Genomic DNA, 17,429 nt, shown 5'->3' on the forward strand with positions numbered 1-17,429 from the left:
CGAACCCAATGGTCAGGTCAGCGGCCACCAGGGATCTCACACCTTTTGAACAGTTCGTAACGATGGACACTGCGACAGGCATTTGGTAGAAGCGTTATATGGGATTATAGCAGAAGAGGCCAGGCATGGCACTATATGGAGCAGTGGAAAACTGCAGTGGGAACTTTGGACTCAGTTATGGGCAGATATCCCCATGCTCACGCATACCATCCAGATTCAGGAGATGTGGGTTAAGATAATGGTCCAATGGCATCTCACCCCAGACAAACTACATACATTCTACCCAACTGCCTCAACGCTCTGCTGGAGGGGATGTGGGGACCTGGGATTGTGGAAGCATATCTTGTGGGAATGCTAAGTCAAACAGCCTTATCGGGACATGATCCGTGTGGAAATCAATAGTATTTTTGGGAGACACATGCCGGACAACATAGGGATGGCCATCCTGGGAATGGGCGGGGTTCTGGAAAATCTACCCTCGAAAGCTTAAAGAAAGACATACGTCATCCTGATAGTGGCGGCAAAACGTGTGGTGGCACACAAATGTAAACAAAAGGGTGCCCCCACAGAACACAAATGGGTTAGTGAAATCTGGAACTTTGTGGCACTGGAGTGGGTGACCTATTTGATTCAAGGGGATCACCAAAGGTTTCTCTCGGACTGGGACATTGTCCTGCATCGGGACTCGTGGGCCACATTGTGCCCGAGGAAAATGAGATTGCTGGGGCTGGTGTGAGTACTTGCACCACTTGGGGAGGGTTTCTTTACAGGTAGCTGGGAGGTGTTGAAGTTTCTAGGGGTAGCAAGGACTATGGGGTGCCAGGAGGGGGGGGTTCTCAAACGGTGCAAGGGCCTGTACACCAGCTGGCTAGAGAGCTGGCCACTCACAGAAACTTGGGACCGGGAGCCATCTACAGAGTGTATGGACTCAAAGGCGGGGAGCAGGACTGGGTGCGTTGTTGGTTACATATGTTGAGATTGAGGGGGCAGGAGGGTTATATATGTGTTCTTACTGTTGAAAACAACAACAAAATACCGTTTTTATTAAAGTGCATTGTTACAGTGCTGCCATCACCAGTCAAAATCTGCTCCCTGGCCCAGCACAAACACACATTCTTTGACTCAACATTCACTTGCTTATTCACACACAGAATTCACTCACTCATTGCATGAGATGATCAGAAGTGACCTTCTCATACATTTTATATCCCCCTGCACCTGTTACCAATAGGCACAGGGACATGATTTTTCCCCCCTGCACTATGAAACGTGCACCTCTTTTGAAACTCGTGATTTATTTGAAAATACCCAGAACCCCCTTTCAACCTTCTGACTTGCGCAGTTGTGCATTTGGCGAGAAAAGAGCACCTCAATGTCCACAACTTTAATGCACATGTCATTTGTGCTCGGTTCACCCCCGATTTGGAGCAAGTGAAGTGAATGAGCATCCCATCAGTTGCACCAAATATGTTTTGTTAATCGGGGCCTATGGTTTATGTCTACTGACCACTTCTTTACGCTGTATGTTCATTTCAGAGAGTGTGGTTCGAGGTGTCAGAGGGGAATTAGGAATGGGAAAGGACACACGTGAAGGAAAGGGTGCATGGGATTTTTACTGTTTCTGCAGTCATTAACCCAGATTTGCTCTGAGCATGTATTGTGTTTAGTGCCATTAGCTCCAGAGCAGATACTGTGACTGGAATCGTTTGCCCCAGAGTACGTACTGTGCAGAGCAGGTATTGTGCCTGTAGTTATAAGCCCCAGGGCAACTATGCTGCCATATGTAACGGATTGGCAGGTACTGTGTCTGGAATCGGCATCCCAGATCCGGTACTGTGTCTGTAATTATTTGCCCCAGGGCAGGCATTGATGTAGCTGATTGCCAGGTAGGACGTGCTATATTGGAAGTCATTAGCTCCAGAGCAGGTATTGTGTCTGCACTCATTCGCTCCAGCCAGAGGATGTGATGGCCTTTGCCATTAGCGATAGAGAAGGTAGTGTCTGCTGATATTCATCAGGGTGTTGTTTCTGTGTCTGCAGCCATTAGACCTAGAACAGTCACTGTGCCTGCAGTTATTATCCACAGAAGGGTCATTGGACACTGAAAGTACCGGATCTGCAGCCTGGGCAATCATTACTTCAGAGTAGAGATAGTACACGCCTGCAATCATTAGCCGGCGCAGGTATCATATATCTATAGTCGCTTACACCAGACCATGGTCGTGTAGTAGTAGCAGCACAGTAGTTACTGCGAGCATTCCAGAGCCTGAGCTGTTCCGTAAATCAGCTTCGGGGCAGCTACTGTATCTACGATACCAAAAACAACAGGCTGCCCTGTGTAATTTGAAAACCAGAGGTTTAGAAAGTCACGTACTACTTATTTTTTTAATTTCAACATGTGAGGAGTACAATACAACGAATTGCACCTTGAGCTGCAACCTCTTACATTTGCAGAGGTTGCAAAAGGGCTCCTCTTACCAATATAACAAAAGGGTGAGAACGATCTAAGTTAATGGATGCTAAAAGAAATGCATATAAAGTTCACCACAAGGGCTGGATCGCATGAACTCACCTGATGCTGCCTGGAAACTGAAACGGAGCGTTTGCTAAAGGGAGTCCTTATGTTGCTTGCCTTATCAATTGAAACACACATTTAAAGTCCCTATGAGAGCCGATAGCATTGTGTGTCTGTTTAAAGGTTTGCCGACACTTTCTGAAATGCCTTTAAGGGTTCATGACGTATACACGTATTTCTGAAATGTAGTGAAGACCTGCTTAGAAAGAGAATCATGGAGGAAGCAGCACTACCTGTCGTGCACGGGCAGGTATTTATTTTTTATTGTTTATTTTTGAGACGCTTATGCATCTCGAAAATGTTTCGAAGTGCCAGGTATATTTAGTTGACAGTAGGTTTGTTTTTCCTATTTTGATTTTTGTTGCAGCAACCGCAGGTCTTTGTGTTTCTTCTTGGCTGGAAAGTATTATCCCCTTGCTTTGTGTTTTTGTCACAGGTTATATTTATAAAGATGTTATGGTTGTTGAACTAGGACATTAAACTGTGTTCATGGGTGCCAACGTTTGATTTTCACTACAGAGGCAGAAATACCCCAACCCATTGCCCAGCCCAACCCATGTTACAGCACTTCCTTTTGTATAAGTAATTGCAAAAAGTCATTGGATTAATATGTTTTGCATGTATAACATCTTGGCAATGGTCTGTCAACCTGCTGACTACCCCGGTAACCAACTACTATAGAACTACTATGCATCCCTTGATGCATTAAAAATCACTGCATTACCAACAGTACTTTGGGTGCACCACTGCCATAGAAGTGATTTAAAGTAGAAAACATATAAATCTTCATGCTGTGGGTGCCAGGCCTTCGCCTGCTAGGGGAACCATGTGTTGTAGAGAAGCCAGGGGTCCTCTTGTCTGGCACAGCAGCCGCGGCAGAGTCTGCTGCTACTTCAGCGCAGTCACCGAACTGCAGTAAAAGCTAAATGGCTATAACTCGATGTTTCTGAAAGTTAGCTCGGTGGGTTAAGCACTACCGTGTTGGATTATATGTAAAGTATGTAGATGAATGATTGGAATGGCAACAGGCTGGACTTCTCAACTATTCTAGGCAGGGAATAGAAAGGGAAAAAGCTGGTGTTCTCTTTCTCCCTCTCGCTCACTCTATAATTTTTTGTCTCTGTGACTGAGTATGAGTCACGTTTTCAGCTATGTGCTCTGACTGCTCACTGTTCTCTCTGACAGCTGGGGTGGACTGACCTATAGGGAACTTTGGAGATTTCCAAGTAGGACTGTTTTGTGTGGGAGGGGGGTGGGCGCTGACTGGCAGAGTGTAGTGCGCACATATTGGTAAGGTCTATCTTTTTTTTTTTTTTTATTGTACTTTTTCAATTGCTGGAACACAAATTAGCTCTATCATCCCATCTAGGACAGCAAAGTCCCCAGAAGTACTGACACCATCAGAAATCCTGACAACTGTAGTAGGACTTGCCGAAGGTAATGATGCTTTTTTAAACTGCATTTTGATGTGGGTGAAGGTGGGACAATTTTAAGGGTATAGTTAAGAGTCGCAATCAGGGATTTCAAACCTATTTTTGAGGCTGTTCCATTCTCATGTCCAGTTTTGGGGTTCTACTGAAAGTTCACGTCTCATGTGGGAGTTGCATTCACAGTACTCTCTCCAGGTTTCCCAGTGTTAGGTCCTGCTTACTAGCTGATGTGTAACACAGAGGAGCTGGTTTTAGCCCCTGCTCAGCTCATCTAATCTTATTTTTGAACTCTCAGGTAGACCCATGTATTGTTGACTAACTGTTTGTTTTCATTGCAGCAGCATCGCGTAACAGTGTATCAACCTAACCACCTGTGTCCCAGCAAGAAAAATGCAGTGAAGCACATGACCCAGTCACGCAGGTAAGGATTTATTTTCCTTATGTACAATTGGTTGAGTAGAAGTGCATATTGACCCTATGCAATGTGCATCCAGGTGTGGTTTTCGCCACCAATCTGTGGCCTTGTCAAGGGCTACACTTTGAAAAGAAACTGAGACTTGTATCAATGTGTTTTTTATTTTTTTTATCCAACCAGTATTTCTGACCCATTTTTGCGAGCACCCCAAAGCTTTTCACTTGGCTCCTTTTGAATCTTTGCATGTGGTGTTTGCATTTGAACTCCTCTATTTTTTTTCTTTTTTTTTTTTGCAGCATTTTAAATTTTTGAAAACTTGAAATGGTTTTAAAAAACTGCAATGTTTTCACAGGTTTAGGCTCCTTTTTGAGATGGATCGTTGGATCGCAGTTGCTGGAGAGGTTAAGCCGCAGCGTGTGGTTTGTGGCACTACATTAGCAAAAAGGCATCCTAAAGCCAACAGGTGTGTTGCATGGTGTTTGGCGTGCTCACTAACTACTTATTTTAATGCATTTTTAAAATATAAATTGTATTTTACGAAGCTATTGCCGCACTATTTTGCACTATTTCAAAATATTTTGGGACCAAATTATTATTATTATTATTATTATTATTATTGCGAGGTGAATTTTCACCTCCATCTACCTCTGAAGGAGTCACGCGGGTAACCAGCGCGGGCTGACTTCACTCTATATTTCCAACACTGCATCAGAAGTTTCTGAGCCCACGTTGAGAACTACAACTCACAAGTGAGTTGTAGTTCTTTAGTCCTCTTATTCTGTTTAAAGGCGCGACAGTGCCGGCGCAACACAGACCAGCCGGTCTGCGTCGGTCCATGGCGGCTGTGGTGTGCTGTGGGCCTACCCTTTATAAGGTAAAAACCTGCTGTGCCATGGGTGTTTTATACTCAGCAGATGAACTTCTGTCACTTAGGTCAGCAAGATATGGTGCCTTGCTGCTCTGTACTCTAAATAAAATTAGACTATATATTCTCGACTTTGAGAAAAAGCAGTATCCACGCATTTCTGGGTCGACTCCCTTGAATGTTGTGCTTATTAATGCTCGTTCTGCTGTAAACATCGCCGCACCCCTAAATGAGGTTATCTGCTCCCTGGACCTTGACTCTCACTGAGACGTGGTTCTCAGATAATTGCACTGTCCACTTTATATGTTGGTTCCAGATGACTATCACATAAAGTGGCACAATAGAAGTAAGCAATGAGGGGTTGGAGTGGCCATTGTGATGAAGTCCTCTGTCGGAATTGGCAATGTTCAATTTCTTGACTGGGCGGGCTCTTCTCAAATATTGGCTTGTACCTATCACCTATCTCCTAGTGATGCGGATGATGATGATGATAGGTTATTCATAACGCGCTTAATACCCAGAGGTTTCTAAGCGCAGACCCGGGGATCAAACCTGTGGTGCTCTGTGTTGCCTTGCTTCCAAGGCGAGCACGTTGCCCCTGAGCTATCTTCCCGAGGCATTTTCTGTTGTGCTATAGACTTCCTGGTTCAGCTACCCTGTTCCTGGGTCCCCTAGATATTTATCTCGGCTCACAAGCGCTTAAATACGGTAATTTAATCATCTTGGGCAACCTCAACATCTGGTGTAACATCACTGAAGATCGAGACTGCAGATATTTGTTTGACATTCTGCAGTCGCATGGTCTCCAGCTGTTATCTAATTTGGCTACTCACATAGGTGTACACTGCTTGGATCCTGTCATCCATAGAGGCTCAATTCTGGACGACTGTATTATGGCCCCGGTCAGCCCTGTTCAGCTGCTCAGACCATTCATCGGTGAGTTTTTCCCTGCGCTGCTTTTGTCAGGCCCAGTCTCAGAATGTTAATTCTAATATACAACTGTGCCATCGGAAAAGGGAGATGGATGGTATATCTGACAGTGACCTAGTTCAGAACCTCCCGCATATACAGTCCAAAATGGACTGCTCAGAGTATTACTCAGATCTAATGCTGGTCTGCAAAAAAATTGTTATCGTATTGCCCCGTTAAAAGCCTTCAGAGGAAACAGGAAGAAGAACAATAAATGGTACAATGAGAATCTTAAAATCCTTCAACTACATTACAGGAAAAAGGAAATAATTTGGCTTAAAGTAAGAGACAAAATCTCTCACTCAGCCGTTAAAACAGCCCTGGCTACATATAAAAAAAGAAATTATGTTAGCCAAATCTCAGACAATGCAAAATCATATTGAACAAGCAGACAATCGGCCCAAGGCTTTGTTCCATGTTATAAGAAATTTCTCCATTCCTGGGAAAGTGAACTCTCAACTCCCAGCATGAGTTACCTTGGGAAACAAATGTTATTGTTTTTTCCAAGAGAAAGTTAACACTATTAGAAATAATATGCCGGTCCACCAAGCCTCTACTAAAGCCGACATAAATATATCTACTTTCTCATCTAGCTGCGGTCCCATTTTTTTCTTTCTCCGCTGTTGGGGACGAGGACATCTCTAAATATCGGGAAGCGCTAAAACCTACGAATTTTAAATGGGACCCGATTCCAGCGTAATTGGTCAAACAGCACGCCTTGGTCCTTAGTAAATCTATGGCCTCTTTTATAAATTCCTCACTATAACAAGACTGTGTCCCCTTGGAGTTAAAAAAAAAATCCTTTCTTACTTCATTGTTGAAGAAGCCGACATTGGACCACAAGGTTTTTGCCAACTATCATCCCATAGCCGGCCTGTTATGGCCAGCCAACATTTTCAAAAAAGTGGTGACAAGGTCACTTTAGACAGGCATAGATGAACACAAGATTCACTACTGTTTTCAGTCTGGATTCAGACCGCTCATGGAACAGAGACTGCCCTGGTGACGGTCTTGGACGACCTGCTGCGGGCCGCCGACGGAGGACTGTCAGCATGCTTATGCTGGACGTGTTGGCGGCCTTTGATACAGTGGTATTGGACATCCTCATCTCCAGACTGTCATCAGTGGGCACATGTTTTGGAAGAGGCATTGAGATGGTTTGTGTCTTTTTTATCTGACCACACCCAACAGGTAAAGATGGGTGATTGCCTCTCCGATACAGTGCCGGTCGAGTGTGGGTTACCCTAGGGGTCCTCACTCTCGCCTCTATTGTTGAACATGTATATTTAAATTTTGCTAAGCATTCTTTTGGATTTTGGGTTGTCATACCACTCGTATGTGAATGACACCCTAATCTACGTGCGACTAAATCAACCAATAGAAGCAATAAATACTGTGTTATCGTGTGCAGCTGAAATTAAGGACTGTATGTTGGAAAATAAACTTCAGTTGAACCCAGCAAAAACAGAGGTCATAGTATTGGGTGCAAGGAGGCTGGTACGGGACATGATGGATACTACTCCGTGCCCCTCTCTTTTTGGTGCCCCCACTAAGTATGTAGACACTGTAAAAAACCTCTACTGTATCTGGCAGTCCAGTATGGACTGCAATTTACAGATCAGCCAGATGGTAAAATCAGTCAATTTTCAGCTGAGGCTTCTAAAACCAGTGCTGCCCCTAATTGCAGCGAAGGACCAACCAGCCGTGGTTAGAATACTAACCAATGCCAGGCTGTACTACTGCAATGCCCTCCTTTATAGGGGTGCAAACATTTCAGATAAGGAGACTTCAAGTAGCCCAGAATTTTGCTGTTCGGCTGATCTTTTCATTGAGTAGAAGAGCTGCAATCTCCAAAATTAGAAGGCAGATACACTGGATGCCAATGTCCTAGCGGATTATTTTTAAGGTGCTCTGTCTAGTGTTTAGGTTCATCCATGGGCTGGCACTGGCCTATCTAAGTGCAAAAATCCAGCCATACCACCCTCCGAGACAACTGCGCTCTTTAGACCAGCGTCTCTTAAAGATCCCAAAGGTCAGAAGGACCATTTGGGGCGCGCGACGGTTTTCTGTTCTTGGCCCTCTAATGTGGAACGAGCTTCCTTTTTAGTCTTCGACTCCTCGAATCTTTGATAATTCTCAGAAAGAAACTGAAAACCCATCTGTTTGTTTAGTGTAGACTCTATTGTTAGCTCAAACCCTGCAACACTGCTATGAATTATGTAAGAAGATCTCTGCGCCTAGATGCATTCGTGCCTGGTCTCCCCCTGGGTATGTGCGGTGCAAATTTACAAATCAACTAAATTAAGGAGCCATTTTGAAACAAAACATGGCATTAAGGCCAGGGATTTCTTGGTATGGCAGCTGCAAGGCATACAAAACACAAAGACACTGTTAAAAATGTGGCCTCAGTACCTGCAAATGCTTTGGAAGCTTCTTACCAGATTGCGTACTATCTGGGTAAAAACGAAAAGCCTTTTACAGATGCTGAGAAAGCGTTTCTGCCAACAATTCTCGCTGTCAACCGGGTAATGTTTGGTGACGGGGCAGCAGAGCAATGCAAACCTATCCCTATGTCTGACACCACAATTATTTGCTGCAATAATTGACCTGTCCTCATCAGTACAAAATTGCTATCGCACTTGAAACACAGTTTGACCTGCAGTTGGATGAGCCCAATAAAATTTCAAAAGAAGCTCATTTGATTGCTTTTCTGAGGTAATGCCAAGAAATAGAAATATCGGAGAATGTCTTATTTTGTAAACCAATTTAGGGCAGAGCAACTGTATCTGAACTCTTTGGCATTGTTGACAACTTCCTAAGTTCACACTGCCTAAAGTGGGAGGCTTGTGTTGGTATTGGCACAGATGGTGCTTCTTCAATGTGTGGTGCTAGAACTGGATTAAAAGTAAAAGTGTTGGCAGTAGCTCCACATATATTGTGAACACACTGCATGATACCCTGGGAAGATTTGCCTGTGCGCAATATGGGGAATGAACTCACACAGGTGGTGACTTATTTTGTAAAGATTGCACATTTTATTAAGATGCAATCCACAAGAGCCTGTCTGTTTGCCACATTATGTGCAGAAATGGGAGCTGAACATGTTGCTTTGTTGTTTCACACAGAGGTCAGATGGCTATCCAGGGAAAAGGTTTTAAATCCCATTCATGAACTCAGGAACAAAGTGATACACTTTCTCCTGGTTTAGAATAGACGAAAGAAGAGCCTCTGTGTGATTCACGCTGGCTTGTACTGTTAGCTTGCCTTGGCGACATCTTTGAAAAGTAAACTTTTTGAAACCTCTCCCTGCAAGGCACAGAAACCACATAATTTGCTTTGAATGCGAAAACATGAGCATTCAAGAAGAAGCTGGAGCTTTGGAGGAGGAAGGTTGATGTTGGCATTACCATGTGTTGCTGAACATATAGGAAACCATCTCAGAACCAGTCTAGAAAATCTTTCCGGAGAACAATTGTAACGTCAATGACTGAGTGGTTAAGCTTTTCCTAGCAGATGTACACCTACAGGAGGAACTAATGGAGCTTACTAGAGAGTCAATTCAAATAATTGTCTTTCGTGGATTTTGGCAAAATGTGTCTGTAGAGCTTCCAACTGTATGCACATGTGCAGTCAATGTACTGTACATTTCAGCCCCTCGTACCTTTGCGAGATTGGATTCTCAGCAATTGCAGCCCTAATGACTAAATATCTGTTAAAGTTGGAAGTGGAAGAAAATCTGCAGTTGGCTGTTGCAAACATTGAATAGTGACAAGCTGGCTGCTGAAAGACAGGTCCACCCTTCACACTAGTTCTCCAATATGCCACTGTCCAACTTGCAAGTGACTACATTGATAGTAATCTCAATGTTGTTGTACTGAACAAATTGTTACATCAGTTGGATGTCAAACAATACTGTAGGACAGCAATATTGTCTGTTTTCTTTTGTGGGAAATAAATATCCAACACTACTTTTAATCGGTCCTCTGTATTGTAGCAAAACATTCTGAGTGCTGTGTTTACAAATACGTGCCCTCTAATCTGAGTTATTGCAAGCAATAACTTTGAAAGAATTTAGGGTTTGGGGCACCATTCTAAACCAGCGCTTGATAACGCAACCGATAAACATTTTGGAGTCCATATGTATAGGGGAGCGCAAGCCAGGTACATTTTTCTCAGGGTGGGCTCGGGGTCAAAAGAACTTTGAAGACCACTGCTGTAGAGTGACCACTGCTGTAGAGCAACTATCTTGTTATATAGAAAACGAAAAGGTAAAAAACCTAATTGTTATCTTGCTGGTGCCATTACATGTTAACATATATTTTAATTACTAGTTTGGAAGAGCACTTTGACCCTCCCCGTGCACAAGGGGGCTTGAACTGTGGAGGGTTTTGACCCATGTGGAATCATTAGACGGGGTAAATATGGGGATTAAGCTGTCGCTGCCCATCATTTTACCCCAGAACAAAAATAAATCATTGGAGTGCGTAAAGATGGGGATGCGCTGTCGCCGCCCATCATTTCATCCCAGAATCCAGGAGAGCTGCGCAGTTGTGCGCACACCAAAATGGTTACCTAACTTGCCACCCACCAGTGTAAAGAAAGGTCTTTGTTAACAAAATCCACTGTTACTGATGTCAAAAAGTTGCTGAAATCGTGACTCATTGGACCACTTTAAAGATTCAACCCTTTTGTGGGGTTCCACATAACCATTTTACTGTAAGGAGCCCCATCAAAACAATGTTAAGCAAGGATTTACTACCATGTAAGAACCATTCCTGTTTAGAATGCATTAATCCAAGAAAATCCCAAAATTGCATGCAGTACCAACAAAATCCTCAAGGGGGCGCTGGCGGTCTAAACTCTGACAGGAGAACTGAGTGCAGTAGCTGACAAAGGGATTTGACTTAGCTGACTTCAAAGGCTGCATTTTAATTAAAAATTAGCCACATGCTGTTCCCAGAGGCCTGAAGCCTGGGAAACCCTCTCACCTCCAGAGCTTCACACCAGGAGTTAGAATCTCACATGATCTCTTGATTGATAGAAGGCAGACTGGCTGGGAGCTTCCCAGAGACCACACAATGGCCCCTTTCCTCTGAAAGGAATATGTTGATTTTGACTGTTTAATGTCAACAAAGCCCTGCCTGCCCAGAGGACTGACCCACCCAAGTCTTGGAGGCGGACTCCAACACTCTGAGAACTGAATTGAAAGAAAAATATATATTTTACAAAAACACTGATAACTCTTTGTAATCAAATGACAGAAATGTATAACTTTGAGAGCTTTAATTTAAAAAATGTACCTTTAATTCAAGCCCAAACTCCAATTTGTGTGATGTTCTGGGGCAAAACCCCATTGTTTATTAATATTACAGACTCCCTGTTTCAGCTAGACAAACGAAAATGCATTGGTATGTGGGTAGATATGTGAGGAACAGTTGTATAAAATTTAATGAAGATCCAATGTTGTTTAGCACATGAAAAAGTGCTAGAAGTTGCCATTTTTGAATGCAAGCTCCTAGAAACAGCAGATTTGGACAGAGACATGGCTAAATTCAGCCACACCATGTCTATGTAATTTCAAGCAACTGTGTAACTGTGAAATATGTCTTTTATTATCAAATATAGAATGTGTGCAATCTGATAGAGGAGTGTCCTATCTGCAAGCCATAAAATGACATCCCTCTGACTCACAGTTCATTCCCCAATCAAATGATAAATGGAAGTTTGACCAATTAGAAGCTGAGAGAGAGGTAGGGTCAGTGATGCTAGAACACACCCACATTCTAAACACATAAAAGCAGACAGACAGGACAGATAGGGACCTTCAATTCCATTTGCTGCAACGCGCTCTGCCGGACCATACAACATCCAGAGATCCAGACTTCAAATCCATCAAACCACCAGAGAGCCAAACTAGAGACTTCAATCTATCCAGAACTAAGAGACCAGACCAGAGAGAAAGCAGTGCTGTACCCAGAGAGACCCAGACCAGCAGAGAGAGCTGACCCAGATCACTGTGAAGTGCAGAGGCCAGACCAGACCAGACCAGAGTCCAGTTTAAAACCCTGACCAGATCCGTGACGAGGCCCATTTAATTCAAGAATATAGTGTGAGTACATAGTAAAACTGTGTAGAACCCATCTCTTAGTTAAAATAATATAATTCAATCCATTTTTAACCTAAGTAGAACTGCAGCTTAGCAATTGTGTTATCCTGCCATCATTTTAAAGCTGAAAAAGTGTGCGTTTAAAATTTCAAATCTGAAAAACGACCTTTATTCAATCGTTCATATCTCCGCAACCGTTTGTGCTAGAGACTTGCAGTAACTTTCATTTTGAAGCTGAGATCCTAGGCTTTCCTAGGACCCCAAAACGATAGAGATAGTCCTTGTGGTTCCTCTGTAATAGCGCTCGGCGCATCCGCAAATTTTACCGCGATTTGCAAATTTCTTCACATGTAAAAACTGCTGCTGCTTGCCTTCCATTTGCCAGAAATTCGTTTAACCTGCTAACTATCCCTGCATCATTGCTAGTGTGAGCCTGGACTAATATTAACTAGATACCACTCACCCTGAACCTCTGAAAGGGAATTAAAAGTATTTTAGCATATTTTCTAATTCATTGCCAGCACATATCAAAGCAATTTGGGCCTGTGTTTTCAAACTTCTGTAGTCTAAGCTTGCTGGGGTGAACTGATTTACATTGATTGCATTTCTGAGAACTGTGTGTTTTCCTTCCATTTCCTTGCCTTGCATCAAGGGGGGGAGGGGATTGCCAGAGAAAAGTGATTACATTGTTCTGTTGAAATCATATTGAGTATTTTCTGTACTGCATTTCATTCCACATTGCATCCATTTGAAACCATAAAAGTATTGTTGCTACCTTATCCATTTCATGTCAACTCCTTAGTGATTATCAAGAAGCGTGTTAGTGCCAGATTCTCCGTTGTTAATATTTATCATATTAGATTAAGTGTGATATTCAATTATTAATTTATTATAAGGTGTGATCTATATATCTATTGTTAAATTATCAAATAAACCTTTTAACTTGCAAAACAGAACTACTTCTTGGCTCAGTGGGGTCAGGGGGATTCCAAGAGAGGGGTGTTAGATAGGGGTAGTCATCCAGAACGTATGAACTGGACCTAAAGATATATCCATAAGGGTTTTCATTCAGTATTCTAGACTAGGCGTTGACTTAGCTGTAGTGCTGAATTGAATCCTCTTACAAATTGGGGGCTCGAGCCGAGACGTTGGGTTAGATTTACCACTTGTGCAGCTTAATACAGTGTGCTAACTGACGGGATACATACATCCGGTCGGATCACCACGCTGCATTACGCTGTGAAGCATTCCTCAAAAGGGACACTCCAAGAAAAGTTCTGTTCTGCAAAAATAAAATACAAACTTCTGTAAGTCAGGACAGAGACCAATCTCTAGAATGACGACCTTAGTAGACATGAAAATAGCCAGAGAGCACCTCTTGCATAAGCTATTTGTGAGAGGTGAATGGACCGAACAGGGCCAGGATGTGTGGTTGCAGGCCATCACACAACAGGTCACTGAAACAGGGTCAGATATATATAGAGATCAGGGTCCCTTACATGTGGCCCTGAGTGAACTATATATGGCTCCTAAAGCCAAAGAGGAACACAATAAGATTGCCAGGATAGCGGCATACCTGTACCTATATATGGGAGACATGCAGGATAGATGTGCTGAAAGCCAAAATCTGGCAAATAGGCAACAGATGGCGTTAGAGAAGGTCCAATCTGACCTGGTCTCTTCTGAGCAGAGGCTGCAGAGGAGCCAGGAGTCAGAAGATGATAGTAGGCAGCACATCATTAAAATAAAGAAGGATATGGATGTGCTGCAACAGGAAAAGGTAGAACAGGATACCAGATTTCTGGCCTTGCAGAAGGAATACCAAGAAGGTTTGGACTCCCTACTGCAAAACCAGAAAAAGCTGGAGCAACAACTGGACTTCAACAGGGTATGTGCTGAGCAGGTAGTCACCCTGCAAGGCCACCTAGATAGAGTGAAGGCAGAGAGCAACAAACTAATTCTGAAAGACCTGGATACCCAGGCAGAGTTTGATCAGGAGCGCCAGAATGCTGGTGCCTTCCAAAGGCAAAGGGACGACCTGGCAGCACAGATGCAGGCTCTCGGTCAGGAAAGGGATACCTTAGGCCAGGAAGTCTGCCATTTAAAAAGAAAAATGGAAGAAAATCACCTGACCCACCAGGGACTGGGTGACCTCCAAAAAGAACACCAGAACTTGCTAGAGCACACCAGGAGGGTGGAGGATGCTCTAGCAAGAAAGGAGCAGGCCAATAGGGACACAGCTCAAGAGGTAACCCTCCTGCAGCAAAGACTGGCCCAGTTCTCCAGGACCAACCAGGAAGTACAGAGGGAAAATGAGGCTCTCTGCCAACACAATGATAGGCTCCAGCAACAGGTAGCGATGCAGGAGAAACTGATAGAGTCGAGTAAGGCCTTAACAGAGGAACTGAAAGCACAAATGCAGGCTCTTGCATTGCAACAGGGAGCAGGGGCGGATAGAGATGAGGTCCGCTGGGAAAGAGAGACTCCTGACCATAACCGCAGGAGCCCTAACACCAGGGGCCTTCATCTCCCCCAGTCCCTGGACTCTACCACCCCCATGTCCCCTGGCGCACATGAGCACAGGGCCGCAGGGATGGCAGATTACTATCCAGCTAAGAGTATGGGGCTCATAGGCCAGTACCACTCAGGAATGGAGGGGTGGGCATCCGGGTATGGGCACCCAAGTACAGTACAGTTCAATGGGGAACCCCAGGAGAGTAGGCCCATTAAGGGCATCCTGAAAACCTCTGCCCAGTTAGGTCAGTGGAGGGGGTACCCATCAAATCCTGGCAGCAAGGAGGAATCTGAAGACTCCTCTGAACTGCGCAGGACACAGGAGACCAGGTCCCCACATTCTGCCAGCCATTCCCAGGCTCGCAGAATCCGGGAAAACCTGGAAGAACAGACGGGAACCTCTGGGAGCAGTGCCTCTGAGTCCGAGGAAGAATGGACAAGGGTTACCCGAACCAAAAAGGCCAATAAGGCAAAAAGGGCCTTGCTTAAGGACCCCTTAAAGCAGATTAAGGCGATCAGGAGCGTCATTACGCCTTACCATAAGAACGCTAAGTATTCTGTTTGGGAGCACTTAGAGTTGTTTGAACAAATGATGGAGACTTTCCATTTGAAGGACAGCCAAAGCTGTATTCAATATGTAAAGTGGACATTCTCCCCGGAATACTCCAGTTTCTTTGCGGGGCTGGAGGACCAAAATCATTTAAGATGGTCCACATATAAGGCGGCCATCCTGAAACATTTTTCTGTTCACAGAAATCCTCAAGAGGCTCGCAAGGCAGCCTACAATTTGCAATGTGGGGAGGATCAGGCCCCACAAGAATTTGTGCAGGAGTTAAAGCGTGCTTTTGCGCAGACCACCAGAAGGGTGCGCACAGACAGTCGAGAATTCGTTAATACATTTTTTCATGCCTTGCCCAAATACATCATGACCCAGCTGGTGAGGGATTTTCATGAGAAAAGATCCTTAGACTGGGTCATTGAACAGGCTACCCGGATCTATGAGGTGCAGAAACCGATAGATAGCAAAAGTAATGCCCAGAAAAACCCCAAAGCCAACAGCACCCCTGCTGCTGCCAAGGTGGCAGAGGTAAAGGTCACCCCCGTTTTAGATTTGGAGATGGGGGGGCCTAAAAACCTACCTGCACCTAATAATGCTAGGCCCAGAAGGTCCTCGGGCCAGTCACAGACAGGGAGCCAGGGAGGCAGCCCCACAAATGGGGTCCCTCGCTCTCCTGATTATGTAAGTCCCCGTTACAAGGGAAACGGACCCATCCTGGGTTATGTGTGGACTCCTCCAGCCCAAGGGGGGGGATCCAGCCAAGCACCTAACCCAGGGAACTTCCCTCCTAACTTCCCACCGGAGGGCAGAAACTCTCCAAATCCTGGGCAGAACTTTTTCCCCAGGTATTCACCCAACTTTCAGCCCCAAAACCATCCATCCTTCTTTCCCCAATTCCCTGAGCCCAGACCACTGAATCCGGGAGAGGGGAGGCCAAGGGTGGAGGGGTACCCAAATCTTCCCAACCCGGGGTATTACCAGAGGAGGGATAGCTACCCTTCCCGGGATCAGCCCAGGGGAGAAAACAGGGCCCCGTATCAGCCTGAGCGGGTTTCCCAGTTAGAGCGCCAGGTTCAAAACATGGCGCGGGATATGGGTCATATACTGAGGGCGCAGCAGAACCCTCAGATCAGCATGCCGGCGCAGAACGCACCCAACTCTGGACCTGGTGCTCCAGAACAATGACGGGGGCAGCACCCCGATAACTCACCGGTTCCCAGGGAGGAGGCACAAGGGGAAGGGGGGTGTAAAGCCTTGGAGGAAGCTTCCTTCCTCACTTGTAAACAGCCCCTGGAAACCCAGGAACCGGAAACAAAATCTCTTGCCCCTGAAAGTCTGCCTCCTAAGGAGCAGAGGGGGGGTAGGAGAAACAAAAGACCCAAACAGACTCAGTTTGAGGAGGAGGTACAGATCTTCCAATTTGAGGGAGAGGGATCCTCAGAGGATCCTGAGAAAAGGATCTTCTCCTTCAGAGAGGGGGGAACTCCTCCCAAAGAAAAATGGGTCCCTAAGAATGCAAATCCAGACTGGGGAGATGTGGAGACTGAGCTACCGCCGCCCACCATCTCATCCCAGAACCAACAGCAAGAAAATCCCCTGGTTCAAACCCATCCTGGTGACTGCCTCCAAAAAGGGGGGGGCGGCCCAGAACCGGAGCCAGGGGAACCCACAATGGCTCTGATCTCCAGTTGCCAACTTTTTCTTTCAGATTCCCAAGGCTCTCCACAGAATTCTGCCCAAAACTCTTCGCTAGCGATGTCCAAAACCAGAAAATTAGCCCACCAGTTGTCCAAAAATGTACATTATCTGTGCCCCCTTGAGGAGAAGGAGGGAAGATATTATGCCCCGGTACAAGTACAGGGACAGGGTACAATTTTGGCACTGGTGGACACTGGATCTCAAGCTACCCTTCTGTCCAGAAGGGCCTTTGATGAACTGAATGCAGGAAGGGGAGAGAATTACCAAATTCCTCTCACCTCTCTTCCTGGACAACTGC

The 17,429-nt window shown here is 45.0% G+C and overlaps 1 protein-coding gene across 4 annotated transcripts in view; it reads right to left on the reverse strand.

Annotated features, from left to right (window-relative positions):
* CCDC68 (coiled-coil domain containing 68) overlaps window positions 1-17,429 on the reverse strand; it is a 459,254-nt gene that overhangs the window by 415,757 nt on the left and 26,068 nt on the right. The window contains exon 1 of one of the 4 annotated variants that reach the window (XM_069627010.1): window positions 2,573-2,658. The exons of 2 other annotated variants lie outside the window; for them this stretch is intronic. The gene's annotated coding sequence lies outside the window, so the exon portion shown is untranslated. Of the gene's footprint in view, window positions 1-2,572; window positions 2,659-17,429 lie in introns of those variants that run through there. One more of the 4 variants, XM_069627007.1, reaches the window with a different exon arrangement.

Source organism: Ambystoma mexicanum, chromosome 6p (genome assembly GCF_040938575.1).
Source record: "Ambystoma mexicanum isolate Mex_15411 chromosome 6p, UKY_AmexF1_1, whole genome shotgun sequence".
Taxonomy (NCBI): domain Eukaryota; kingdom Metazoa; phylum Chordata; class Amphibia; order Caudata; family Ambystomatidae; genus Ambystoma; species Ambystoma mexicanum.